Source organism: Sapajus apella, unplaced genomic scaffold (assembly GCF_009761245.1).
Source record: "Sapajus apella isolate SASKATOON/1434 unplaced genomic scaffold, GSC_monkey_1.0 scaffold194, whole genome shotgun sequence".
Taxonomy (NCBI): domain Eukaryota; kingdom Metazoa; phylum Chordata; class Mammalia; order Primates; family Cebidae; genus Sapajus; species Sapajus apella.
The window spans coordinates 553624-565973 of NW_022437134.1; the positions used below are offsets into that span (position 1 = coordinate 553624).

General features: G+C 44.4%; 1 protein-coding gene and 1 long non-coding RNA gene across 7 annotated transcripts in view; one reads left to right on the top strand and one right to left on the bottom strand.

Annotated features, from left to right (window-relative positions):
• Nucleotides 1-12350, top strand: part of HDLBP (high density lipoprotein binding protein) — an 86089-nt gene that overhangs the window by 1461 nt on the left and 72278 nt on the right. The gene's annotated exons all lie outside the window — the stretch shown is intronic.
• Nucleotides 8740-12350, bottom strand: part of LOC116543728 — a 7470-nt gene continuing 3859 nt past the window's right edge. Inside the window, exons 2-3 of the long non-coding RNA XR_004265681.1 lie at nucleotides 11168-11172; nucleotides 8740-9375 (exon numbers count right to left, since the gene is read on the bottom strand). This is a non-coding gene — a long non-coding RNA (uncharacterized LOC116543728). The remainder of the gene's footprint in view (nucleotides 9376-11167; nucleotides 11173-12350) is intronic.

Sequence of the window (12350 nt, forward strand, 5' to 3'; positions counted from 1 at the left end):
CGCGTGCCTGTAATCCCAGCTACTCAGGAGGTTGAGGCAGGAGAATTGCTTGAACCCAGGAGAGGGAGGTTGCGGTGAGCCGAGATCGTGCCATTGCACTCCAGCCTGGGTAACAAGAGCGAAACTCTGTCTCAAAAAAAAAATAGGATAAGTCACAATTAGGATTTTGTCTAAGGCTCCCGGTAGTGGCACCTTGCATAATAAGCTTACTGTTCATTTAGGGAAGCAAATCTGGGATGCTGAAAAACTGGATGAAACCTAGTGCTTATATTTATATTTTGATTTTTTGACAGCTGGATGTGCCCCTAGGCTAAATTCATTAAGTACACATGATGTTAGGATACTTAGCAGCAGTATTTAAAAGTAGTTCAAAAGGTGTTTGGTTAAGAATTATTTCCATCATTTGAATTATCGAATCTCTGGGTCTGAAATGTCAACCTGTTGAGTTTTAGACTTGGAGAAAATGGAGCTGGAGCCTATTTCCTGAAGTCTCAGGTACAGCATTTGAAACCCAGTTAAATAATGCATCGTGAGGATTAAACTTTCCTGTTACTACTGTTAGGTTTGCTTGGTGCCAAGTGCTGTTGAAAGGACTTAGCTCATCTTATCATGTGTCAAATTAACGTCATTGGGGTAAAAGTACATTGAGTGTAAGGAGAGCACCTCTAAGATGTAGCTGACCTGTGTCCCGTCCCTCAGCGCCATTAAGCTTAATTGAATCCCTGTTACAGTGTCACATCCAGTGGGCAACGCTAACTTCTTAGTGGCCTGGTGAGAGAATTTCTTCTTGAGCAATTAAGTATTTTACCTGGTTTTGTTGTTTTGGCCTTCCCGTTGTCTAGCTTCAGCCTCATGGCCTCACTTCTTCATTTCAATTCAAAAAAATATTTGCTGGAAATTGCTGTGTAAGCTTAAGGGCTCTGCGGATACAAAGGTTAAGAGGATATCGAGTTTTCAGCCAGGCGTGGTAGCTCATGATTGTAGTCCCAGCACGGGAGGCCGTGGCAGGCGGATCACTTGAGGTCAGGAGTTCGAGACCAGGCTGAGCAACATGGTGAACCCCCGTCTTTACATAAAAATAAAAGTATTAGCCGAGCATGGTGGTGCACGCCTGTAATCCCAGCTACACACTAGGTTCAGGCACGAAAATCAAGAATCGCTTAAACCCAGGAGGCGGAGGTTGCAGTGATGAACCAAGATTGCACCACTGCACTCCAGCCTGGGCGACAGAGTGAGACTCCGTCTTAAAAAAAAAACAAACAAACAAACAGAAAAACCCAAGAGGATATAGACTTCTTTTCGTCAAGCAGTTTGTGGTCTGATGTGGGAGACTCATTTGTCATTTGTAGACGAGTAATTGCATTATGGTGTGATAGAAATACGTCTAAGGTGTGGACATAGGAAATAGGCTGTGATTACCTGTTGGAAAGTCTTCAGATAGAATGTGATCCTTGAACTGGGGTTTAAAAGATGAGTAAGAGTTTTTCCCGGTGCTGCTGGGAGGAGACGGGAAGACTAGGAAAGAGGAGGCTGATGTTCATAGTTGGTTGTAGCTGGTTTCATATGTGGGCAACAGGTTGACAATTTGTTATACTCTTGCCATTGCAAATGGTAAAGGGCTTGGCTCAGACCGTGTAGTGAAGGGCATTTATCTAAGATACTCTGACCCCCACAGAATTTGAGATAATGACACTGAGTCCACTAGGATAACTTAGGATCTTTCATGGGTCATTGGATTCTCCATTAGTGCGTCGCAATTGAAATTTATTTACAGAAAGGATTGAGCAGAGAACATGCTTTATGAAGTACCAAGTGGTTTTTCTATTTGGCATGGCCCGTTCAGTGTGCGTGCATCCCATAGGCAAATGGTGGTAAGAAAGCAAGCTCTGGAAGAAGCATACCACGCAGCTTTCTCAGTTGCCAAATTATGATGATACAAAAGTCCAAAATACATGTAAAGGTTTTTGACCAAGTGGAAAAGCAGAGGACCTCAACCAGTATAATGCTTTTTTCCTTAAATTGGAAAAGCACCACAACATTCAACATTTGGAAACCGAGGAAATAATGAAAAGAACCTTTTTTCATTTGTATAATATTTTAAAAATTGGTTACATGTTATTTTTCAGTATTTCTAAAGTCAGAGACATTTTAGAAGTGAACTCCCTAGTAGGCTGTTGTTTTACCAAGCACACCGAAGTTCCTGGAATACGGAGACATTTGTTCTGAGACCTGTCTGGACGTCGTGTCGTTGTGTTAGTCATCTTGTTGGTACTTGCTATTAATTTGGTAACAATACGTTGACTGCATACTCTCCCTTACTACTTTTTATTAGCATTCATGTTAATCTTATTTCAAATCAAGGTTATATCTTAATGTAATTTCTAGAGTCAGATATTCCTAGAAAGGCTTGTAAGGAAAAAGCGCTGCTGTCCTTCCGCTAGTCGCCTGCCCTCCCCTGCGGAGTATCTTCTTTAGCCTCAGTAGGTTTCCTTGATCTTTGCCTCCAACGCTGAAGAGCATATTTGCCTGATACCTGTATCTGTGCCCCCTCCCCGTTTCATGTGGCATCTCTTCACTTGACACTGAGAATAGGTAGAAAGTTCCTAGCTTTCTTTCACCCTCTGCCTTCTCTGTGCAAACAGATCCATGGCTGCCCAAAGTGATATATTACTAATTTGGTCAGTTCAGTATTATTTTATGACTACATATTGCCGTTCACAGCTGGGCAACGTGGTGTAATAGGGTTGTTTTCCCTTTTCTGGATAACTTTGTTTTCCTGGTTATCACAAGTCTCATTTGTTTTTGTTTGCTTCCTGCCTGCTCAGTTTTCTGTATTTTATCACTACAATTCAACCTCAAATTCTGCACCAATTGTCTAAATCTCCTTTCAAGAAATTGTCTGTTCTTTTGATGAAAATTAGTATTCCTATCATTTTATCTTGAATAAATCTCTTCCAACACTTCCAACCTGCTGCAGGCGTGTCTGTGCCTAGAATCTTCCTGTAAATTTCATTACTCCCTCTTGTGTTGGAGTCTCAGCTTTCTGGAACCCAAGTCATTCTCTTGATTTTCCTGTCTCACTTTCATGGAGCACATTCTTCAGCAGTTGCCTGAGAAGGGCACGACAGATGAAGTTTGAAGAATGTGTATGTATGAAAGTGCTTTATTCTGCTCTTATACTTGAGTAGGAGTTTGGACAGCATTTTGCTCCACTGTCTTTAAGCTTCTAGTGTTGTTGAAGTCTTAAGCCCTTCTGATTCGTTTTTCTTTTTATTGATATGCAACATTTTTAGAGCTTTTGTGTGACTATGTTTTCCTCCATGAAGCTTAAAGGCTTTTCTTTCTGTTTCCTTTCTTTTGTTTAATACACAGTGTCTTGCTCTGTTGCCCAGGCTGGAGTGCAGTGGCACTGTCATAGTTCACAGTGGCTGTGATCTCCTGGGCTCGAGTGATGCTCTTGCCTCCCAAGTACCTGAGACAGCAGGCATGCACCACTACACCCAGATAATTTTTAAAACTTTTTGTAGACATGAGCTCTCAATGTTGCCCAGGCTTGTCTTGAACTCCTGGCCTCAAGTGATTCTCCTGCCTCAGACACAGTGCTGGGAGTGAAGGCTTTGCATCTGGCCTCAGAGGCTTTTCTTTCTGTGAAACTCAGAACTCCCTGAACAGTGATGTCCCTTGGAGACTGTTTTCATCCAACGTCTTGCCTACTCTTTGGTCCCATTTATTTGTAACTCACGTTGTTCGATGCTAGGCATTTTTGTTGATTTATTGCTTTGATTTCTATCTATTTGCTTTCTCTTTCTAGAATTCTTCTCTTGGACCTTCTGGATTGGCACTCATAATTTTCTTAAGTTTTTTTCTCCTCCCCACCCCCCAAGATTTTTTTGTTTTTATCTTTTAAACTGTAAATTGACAAATTATACTTGTACATATTTTTGGGGTACAAAGATATTATGATTTATGAATACAATGGAATAAAATCAAGTTAATTAACATAATTCATTACCTCAAATACTTTTAAGTTTTTCGTGGTGAAAGCATTTGAAATTTACTGTCAGCACTCTTGACATCTACATTATTATTTACTATATTCATCACGCTGTACAATATATCCCAAAAAAGATGATCATATTCCTCCTGTCTAATTGATATTTTGTACCCTTTGGTTTTTCATTTTCTTTCTGGAGGTTATTCTAAAATTTATCTTCCAGCCCTTCTACTGAGGTTTTTTTCATGTCTAAGAACTTTGTCTTGTTCTCCCTATTCCTGTTTTATAATCTATTTTTTGTTTCATGAATGTGGTATAGCCTCTTAACTCTTTGATGATACTAATGAGGTTTTCTTTCTCCTCAAGTCACTGTTCAGGCCGCTTTTGTTTGTTTTGGGTTTTTGGCTTTTGTTGGAGCCTTTTCTGGGCTGTCCAGTGGTGAAGTCAGGGCCTCTGAGCTTGTGGCTGTGGCTTGCTGACTGTGGCATTCACTGCAGAGGCACCTGGTTGGGCCATTTCCTTGCAGCACCTCTGTCAGCTTCTTTGGGTTTCTTCAGATTCCCCAGAGAAATGTCTTGTAGCCGTTTGCCTGGCTAAGGCCAAGTGAGGAGAGAGGCCTGTGAGTGCAGCAGTAAGCATGGAAAGAGCTTTCTTCCCCTTTTCAGACGTGTTTCCCATCCTCCTCTGTAATTGGTGTCTCTAGTCCAAAGATTTTACTTCCCTTTGCAGAGAGAAAAACTCTACCATTTGGCCAGGGCAGGAGAGGGGCTGTACAGAATGGCTCCATGTGGCTGCAGAGTTGTGGGGTGAATCTAGGGATCTTCCTGCCTTTTCAACCTGTCAGACGACTCTGTTTTTAATTGAGATCTCTTGGCTTCCAGTCTTGTTGCTAATTGGCCTTCCCCATTGCTGATGCAGGATTCAGCCCTTTCAGGTCTGTTTCCAGTTTCTAGCCTCCAGTATTCTGATGTTCTTATCTCTATTCCTGGTCTTTGTTTTTGTGATTTGTATCTTAAAAAAAAAAAACCAAAAAACTATCATTTTAATGTTGTCTCAGGAGGTGGTATAAATATTGATCTGACGGCAGCCCATGCTAGAGACATTCCAGCAAGTGAGATGCAATAAGGAAAAAGACGCATGTTCTCCTGTGCTTTCATGGAGGTCACATTTTGGTAAGGGGTAACAGGCAGTCCGCAGACCAGCAGACATGCAGAGTGTCCAACGTGGACAAGAAGGAAGGAGGAAAATAAAGTATCGAGGGGAGTGGAGTGGGGGACACAGTGGCAGTTTGGCACAGTGGGGACGCCTTGCTGATTGAGCGACAGTTGATTCAGACTTGAGCGAGCCAACAAGCCACGGTTAGCCATCTGGGAAGTGCATTCTAAGAGGAATGGACAAGAGGCACAAAAGACTGGGGGTAGGCCTCTGATGAGCACTTTAGAGGCATGTGGAAGGCCAGTGTGCAGCCGGGCCAGAGGGTGCAGGAGACGGGCAGGTCAGGGGAGGAGGCAGGGCTCCTAGCGGATGGATGTTGAAGCCTTTGGAGAGCTGGAGCAGAGTGACCCCGTACCACTGATGGATCATGGCGAGGCGACCATGGGCCACACCATTCACAGCATCAACTGGAGGAGCAAGTATTGTTGTCATCCCAGGTTGAGGTGGCCCCTGAGGCAAAGACTAGAGTTAGTGGTTTGGCCCCAGAGTTTGTGCCTTGACCTACCTCACTGCTTCTCTAATGGCCTTGTCAGTCAGCCTCAGTCTACCATCTAGCCAGGTCTGTTTACCCCCAAAACAGTATACACTTTGACGCTTTTTTGTAAGCAAAATTACCTTTTTGGGGAGCCCTTCTCTTAAAGCAAGGTAGGTTAATGTTTGTGAGTAAAACAGAACTTTGGCAGGCTTAGGGGTCTCAGATGTCAGCTTATGTTGTCTACTGTGTGACTAATTGAGGCAAAAGATGTCCTTTTTAATAGTATTTTCTCATCACTTTTGCCTGGGTGTCCTTTAGGAAGGTTATTTTTGGCATACAACTGGAGTTTCACTTAAATTTATAATTCTGTTCATTCCTACTGCTCTGTTGCCCACATGTGGATTTTGCTTTGTCTTAGAAGCGATGCTGCAACACTGGTAGAAAGGTGGGTGGATTGGTTGTGCTTGGTTTGGTCTTCACAGTAGAGAAATTCAAATGGTCAGTAAGCTAAATAAGATTGCTGTCTCACTGATCAGAGTTGCCATTAAAATCATGTTTCCCCCACATCAGGCTGGAAAAAAAATAAACACGATCATTTTAGTTGTCCTCAAAAGAGAAGAGGATATTCTGTAATCGGGTGTTGTGAGTGTGACTAGTTAAACTCTTCGGGAGAACAGTTTTACCTTGGCGATATCTATCAGTGCACTCCCTGTAATCATATAATTCCATTTCCAGTTCTATTTATTCTATGGAGGTACAGGCCCAAGTGAACAGAGGTTGTTCTTTTCGGCATTGTTTATAATTTAAAAAAAAAATCAGTTCAAGGGTTCTATCCATAGGGGATTTATGCAGTTTTAACAAATGAGGTAAACTTGTATTTGATACTTGGAAAGATGGCCATGATGTCTTTCCAAATGTAAATAAGTGTAGCAGGTGGTGAAAGAATGAATGTAAGAAGGTCCTATTTTTATTTAAATCATATATTAAAATTATAAAGTTTAATTGAAATTATAGTTTTGAAGATATACTTTAGAATATATTTCTTGGGAAAGCCTTGGGGGATTGCCAGTTTTTACATTGTTGAGGTCTATTTTACAATATTTTTAAGCTAAAAAATCAAATTCTGGCTGGACGGACGTGGTGTCTCACGCCTATAATCCCAGCACTTTGGGAGGCTGAGGCGGGTGGATCACCTGAGGTCAAGAGTTTGAGACCAGCCTGACCAACATGGAAAAACCTCGTCTCCACTAAAAATACAAAAATTAGCCAGGCGTGGTGGTGCATGCCTATAATCCCAGGTACTCGGGAGGCTGAGGCAGGAGAATCACTTGAACCCAGGAGATGGAGGTTTTGGTGAGCCGAGATGGTGCCATTGCACTTCAGACTGGGCAACAAGAGGGAAACTTCATCTCAAAAAAAAAAAAAAAAATCAAATTCCTTGGTAGATTACCACTGCAGTATTACTCTGTTAATACTGCCAGTGTTAATTAAACCATTATTTATGTAGCACCTACCCATCCCGTTTCAGTCTCTTAGGAGGCTTAGCTGTATCCCAGAGACCCCAGTGCTGTGGCCACAGGTCTCTTGTAGGGCAGGAAGAGATGAGAAGCAGCTGATGCCAAAGTCAACAGTTAGCAAGCAGCGTGAGCGGTCCTGATGATTCTTTCCAATAAGCATTGTTCAGATCTACTCTAGGACTTGCCTTTTACCTCTGTAGTCTCAGAACTTCTTGGAGGTGGACCTTGTGAGACCTGCAGCAGTACTTGCTGTCTTCGGTACAGAATGTAAGACATTGATTCATTCTCCCTGACTCAGCAAAGAGTTGAGATGTTTTTCCAGGTAAGGATGATGCTGCCTCCTCTATTCCCCTCAAAAAAAAAAAAAAAAAAAAAAAAAAAAAAAAAAAAAATGAAAATGAAAGGATGGTGTCTTTGACTGGACTGAGTCAGGAGACCTGCACTTCAGTTTGGGGCTTTTCTTTTCTTCTTTTGAATAGTTTCACAGCTTCTCCCTGGATCCGTTCTTATCAGCTTTATGACTTGGGGTACTTTTTTTTTTTTTTTTTTAATTGAGACGGAGTCTCTCTCTGTCACCCAGGCTGGAGTACAGTGGCACGATCTCGGCTCACTGCAGCCTCTGCCTCCTGGGTTCAAGTGATTATCCTGCCTCAGCCTCCAGCGTAGGACTACAGGCATGTACCGCCACGCCTGGCTAACTTCTGTATTTTTAGTAGAGACAGGGTTTAACCACATTGGCCAGGCTGGTCTCGAACTCTTGACCTCAAAGGACCTGTCCGCCTCAACCTCCCAAAGTGTTAGGATTACAGGCATGAGTCACCGTGTCCAGCCTGACTTGGGGTACTTCTTGACCTGTAGGACTTCAGCTTCTTCCTTTTAAAGATAAGAAAGCTGAATCTCTGAGTGGGTTTTTCATTTTGTTTTTTAAAAACAGCCCTGATGCCTCCCAACCTGGGTAAATCAGTTTATCAGAAATTGAATTTTCAAGTTTGGAAAGATAACACTTGGAGCTGATAGTCACTCATACAACATCTGATTTTGTGACCCCTTTTAAGAATCCATGAGCAATATAAAAATCCTCACCTATTAAAAGTGTTTATTAATTGCTTCCTATATACAGTCATGCTATTTATTTCTAGCAGTGGTTATCACTGGGGTGATTTTTGTTACCCAGGACACATCTGGCAGTGTCCAGAAACATTTGTGGTTGTCATGACCTACAGGCATCCAGTGATTGAGGCCAGAGATGCTTACATCCTGTGGTGTACAGGGTAGCCCCCACAACAGAAATATCTGACTCAAAATGTCAGTAGCACTGACCCCTGCTGTAAAGGGTCATCCTTGAAAGGGATCTAGAATATAGCCATCACAGGCCCCATGTTTTTCACTGGAAAGAGTAGAGCCTGGCCAGGCACAGTGGCTCACGCCTGTAATCCCAGCACTTTGGGCGACCAAGGCGGGTGGATCATCTGAGGTCAGGAGTTCAAGACCATCCTGGCCAACATGGCGAAACCCCATCTCTACTAAAAATACAAAATTAACCGGGTGTGGTGGCACACACCTGTAGTCCCAGCTCCTTGGGAGGCTGAGATAGGAGAATTGCTTGAACCCAGGAGGCGGAGGCTGCAGTGAGCCAAGATTGTGCCACTGCACTCCATCCTGGGAGAGACAGTGCGAGACTCTGTCTCAAAAACAAAGAGTAGATCCTGGTGGAGTGAAGCCACTTGCAGGAGTGGTTTAGTTAGGGCTGTGTTGCCTTATAGTGGTAGTGTCCTCACAAATGATAACAGTAGTAAACACGCCACACTCTGTTTACTGTGTGCCAGCTCTGGTTAAGCTCTCTCTATGCATAAGCTCATGGTAACAAAAACAGGCAGGCATTCATATCAACTTCTTTTTACAGGAGAGGAGACAGGTCCAGTGAAACCAAGATCTGTAATTATTTCTTCTTTTGTTATCTTGGCCCTTACTTTTAGAAGTTCACACATTTAAACATTCCATCTTGACAGATGTATCCAGCGTTGAGTGTCTGTGGGGCTTATCTGAAGCTCAGGGTCAAAGGGATATCCTGTCCACACAGCTCTTTGTAGTTCAGCAGTGGGATCAGCCAGGCCTTTGCACTAAGGTAGGTGTTCTGAGCTGAAACACACACTGCAAAGTTGTCCTGTGTTTCTCTTATTGATTCAGTCGGCATTTATTTTTCACCAAGTACATATTCAGTAAGTATGTTTGGAAAAACAGTGAACAAATCAAAGTCCCAGCCCTAGAGCCATATTTATGCATTCAGGACCCATCTGCAGTAACCTGCTGCTTGTTAGCACTGGGACCAAGTCCATCTGTGGCTGCCTTCAGGGGATTGGCTTTCTTGTCTAGACTCTTGCTGGGTTAGTGTCTCCATTATTTTGTCAAGGATCTAGCTCTGAGGCCGACAGCCACCTCCCTGACTTCATCTGGTGAATGCACAAGCCTCTTGGACTAACTACCCTCTGCATTTTACTGCTTCCACCCTGAGCCTGGGTTACAGGTTAAGCCATTGATGTGCTGTTAATGTATCGAGGATGCGTTTACTTGTTTTGGATCCCTGTGGCTTAGCAGAGTAACTTGATCTGGCAGGTGCTGTATACGTATTTTGAGGGATGAACAGATGGGATACTGTTGATTGTTGAAAAGGTAATGATTTGGCTGGGCATGGTGGTTTATACCTCTAATACATACACAGGCACTTGGTAATCCCAGCATTCTGGGAGGCCGAGGCAGGAGGATAGCTTGAGCCTAGGAGTTTGAGACCAGCCTTGGCAACAAAGTGAGACCCCGATCTCTAAAAAAAAAAAAAAAAACAGAAAAAATTAGCAGGGCCTGGTGGCTTGCCCCTGGGGTCCCAGCTACTCAGGAGGCTGAGGTGGGAGGCTCATTGGAGCCCAGGAGGTTGAGGCTGCAGTGGGCTGTACTCACACCACTGCACTCCAGCCTGGGTGACAGAGTGAGACCCCGTCTCAAAAAAAAGAAGTAAGATTGTGAAGTTGTTCGCTTTTTGGTGAATTACAATGAGCTGCCAGAATCTAGATCAGCTTTTTAGGCTCTTAGGAATATGCTTAATTTAGAAATAATCCAGTGTGAAGGCCAGGTCCCTAGGTGTCACTTTTGTATTCTTGGATGACGTTGAATGTGTGGTCTGGATGAACGGCTTTATGGAGCAGCTTTCTTCCGAGGTTTGTATGTGCTTGGATTAACAAAGGTGTGATCCAAGTACGCTGAGCAGGTGCCTTCTGTGACCAAGCTCAGTACCCAGGGGCCTGCTGTCCTCAAGGCGACCAGGTGTTCTTGTGTAGCAGGTTAAGTGCTGCCTCTCTCCTCTTGCTTGTTTTACCTCTCTTGGCATGATTCCTTTGTCCGATCTTTCAGAATCCTTTTGTGTGGTACGCTGGGGATTCCATGAATGAGCTGGAGCAGTGAGGTTCTTGGCCTCGCTCCGTCCTGTGAGAAAGGACCCTGCACCATCTGGGGCCCCTGGAGTGTCACCCTGTACCAGCAGCACCCAATTCTTCCTGGCCCTGCTGTCAGCGTCTGACACAGTGCAGGCTGACTTTCTTGCCACAGCTTGTTTGGCTGGCTGGACCAAGTGCTACTTCTTGTTTCTTTCTGGAGTGGGGAAATAACTTCAGACAGGTCCAGTTAGTGTGTATTATTATCTCAGCTGCAGAAGCTGTTCTAAATGCCCTTCTAGGGAACTTTGTGGCATGAATTTGGGGGTTGTGCTGCATGTTAGTCCTGCCCAACAGTTGGCCCAGGCAGCTGGAATTAAGTCATTGGGCATTAGTAGGGTACTGTGAGCAGAGACTCTCTTTCCTCAGGCCAGGCACACAAGGACACGGTGGCTGAGCTCACCTGCACCTTGGTTGTCGTTGAACCTCTGGGTGTGTGTGGCTCCCGGGGGAGAGAAAGCAGTCTTCTCATGGGTGCCAAGACAGCAACTACCTGTATAGCAACTGCTCCTGGCCCATTAGGAGATTTACCTGTGGAGACTCTGGAGAGAGCTGTGCTTCTCAAGAGGTTGCCACAGCACACAGCCTTATGGGAGATGCGGGAACTAGAGAAAAGGGCTCCTGTCCCAAAAGGACGAGACCCATTGGAACAAATAGAGGTAAGGACGCAAAGAGAAGACAGCAAGCAGTACAAGGGTAAAATTGGGAGAAATAGTGTTTGAAAGGGTGCCGTTTATTTGACGCTTTTACCAATTTGTTTTGAAACAGTCTCTGTCGCCCAAGCTAGAGTAGAGTGCAGTGGGATGATCGGAGCTCACTGCAGCTTCTAACTCCTGGGCTCGAGTGGTCCTCCTGCTTCTGCCTTCTGAGTAGCTAGGACTGTAGGGGTGCCTGGCTAGTTTTTAATTTTTTTTTTTTTTTGTGGAAATGGAGTTCTGCTATGTTGCCCAGGCTGGTTTTAAACTCCTGGGCTGCAATCCTTCTGCTTCAGCCTCCCAAAATACAAAGTGTGCTGGGATTACAGATGTGAGCCACCTAACCTGGCCTCTCGTTTATTTGAGACAGGGTCTTGCTTAGTCACTCCGGCTGGATGTGGCATTGTCATAGCTCACAGCAGTCTCAAACTCCTGGGCTCAAACAATCCTCAGTAGCTGGGAGGCACACTACAGGCACTGTACCTGGCTAATTAAAAAAAAAAAAAAATTTTTTTTTAGTAGAGACAGGAGTTGCGGAGGACGGGTGGCGGGGGGTGGTCTCACTCTATTTTGCTATGTTGCCCAAGCTGGTCTTGACTTCTGGCCTCAAGCAGTCCTCCTGCCTTGGCCTCCCAAAGTGTTGGGATTACAAGTGTGAGCTACAGTGCCTGGCCCTTGGCCTCTTTTGCTATATTTCAAATTGAGGTTTTGAAGCAAGTGACTTGCTCAAAAAAAGTTCTGCCCCGGCCAGGCGCGGTGGCTCAAGCCTGTAATCCCAGCGCTTTGGGAGGCCGAGGCGGGTGGATCACGAGGTCAAGCTATCGAGACCATCCTGGTCAACATGGTGAAACCCCGCCTCTACTAAAAATACAAAAAATTAGTTGGGCATGGTGGCGCGTGCCTGTAATCCCAGCTACTCGGGAGGCTGAGGCAGGAGAATTGCCTGAACCCAGGAGGCGGAGGTTGCAGTGA